We start from the raw sequence: 1968 nt of genomic DNA on the forward strand, positions 1-1968 counted from the left end.
AAAAAGGTCTTCCACGAAGGCAAATTTCTTCCAATACTTGATTTGGGAGCTCCCTTGTGTTCCGGATTGCTTTCAAAATTACAAGACTACGGAAGTGAACATTGGTATTCTTAATTCCAAAATTGGATTGGCTGTTCAAAGACGGTATTAAAATAAAATAATGATAAAGGGATCGGATAGCTTGATTGGTTGGGTGTTTGACTCGTATTTGTGAGAACGGAAGTTTGAAGTGTGCCGTCCTAAGAATCCCCGAGTAATAAATGATGATTGGTGCACGTTAAATCTGTAGGGATCACAAAGTCCTCCAGGTTCTCATTACAAATCAAACCCTCTGAGGTACTGTTTAAGAAATTCTCTTGTTTTCTGAATTGGGTTCAAACTTGCAAGTTTACGAAGTTGAATATTAGTTGTCGTTAACTCCAAATTAGGTCCGTTGTTTAACGACTCTAATAAAATGATGATAAACGGAAACGAAAGAAAATTCTTTCTGGTGTTCTCAGTATGAAATTCTTCTTAACTCTATCATAATAAAATTCCTTAACAGTCAAACTTACAGTTTTTTTTAAAAAAATTTAAAGTAAATATCATGGAGACGGTTCATTATATTGTAGATCAGAGCAATTTGTTGCTACGGAGGAACACATCTGGTGTTCCACATGTGAGGAAGGATGCAAAGACAGGTCCAGTACTGACTGAGTGTTTTTATGTTTGCACACAAGCAGATGAAGGGGACAAGGGATTGGACACAGATGTTTGTCACTATCAATGCTAACAATGATAAACAAAAAGAGACAGTATCTGACACTCAGTAAACAGACATATTTACAAACTTGAACAGCTAGGTGTAAGTAAATTAAAAGATTTATCTTCTTCTAACAAAATTCTCACATTTTGATTGGCAAGGAAATGACAGACAGTTGGTAAAGTATATAATACCTGACAAAAATCCAGTTAAAATTCAAAATAAATTTCTTTTAAAATTAAACAGTATATCAAGAATTATATGTTTACAAAAAAATTAAAATTTATAAAAAATATCTGTAAATATAATATTGTCGTAACCAGTTAATGATCATCGTTTTTGTCAGATAAATTAAAGATTTTGTTCATATTATTTACTTGTCAAAAAAATATCGATAGTTGATACTTAAATGTAGATATTATTGAAAAAAAATTCACTGGAGGAATATAATATGAAAAATGAGTAGAAAAATGCATTGGTGTATATGGTGCAGGTGGCATTCTTAGATACAATAATTTAACAGTTAAAAATTGCTTATTGTATCTTATTGCAGACACACATTGATGTATCTTTTTATTTAATGTATCTTGGGGATACTACATATTGATTATTAAAACATATGAAAAATTAGCGCAATATCATTGTAGTAATTAGCACAGGAAAAATTGTTGTGTACACAGACTAAATAATCACGGATAATCAACCGGATAATATGCACCCGATATTTACGCCAGCATAAATCTATACAAAGATCTATAAAAAATATTAGCTGAAAACAATAGTTGACATAGATAAATATACTTGATTGCTAGTATTCAAACATCGCATCACATATAAAACACCAACTATTTTCAATACTATATTAAGTTTTATGATTTCTCCGACGTATAATAAAGTATTTCATTATACATACGAAGTCTAAGTGCGACAGTTGTATATTTATCCAAGTAATTTTTAGCTTCAGTTCCAGAGTTCATTTCAGTACTGAACTACTTCAAGTAAATATTCCTAGAACTTGTAGAAATTCCGCAGTGAAAATCATAAAACTTAAATAGAATTAATACACATACTCCCTGCCATGTTGCAAAGCTTTGATGCCGAAGAAATCATCACAACACTTCTAGGTTTCTTGAGTAAATACAAGTCTCTTTGAATTGACCCCTCTTGACCTTTTCCATTCCTCAACAACATTGAAAATGTCTCAACCTCTATACTATATATATATA

This window comes from Parasteatoda tepidariorum, chromosome 1 (genome assembly GCF_043381705.1).
Source record: "Parasteatoda tepidariorum isolate YZ-2023 chromosome 1, CAS_Ptep_4.0, whole genome shotgun sequence".
Taxonomy (NCBI): domain Eukaryota; kingdom Metazoa; phylum Arthropoda; class Arachnida; order Araneae; family Theridiidae; genus Parasteatoda; species Parasteatoda tepidariorum.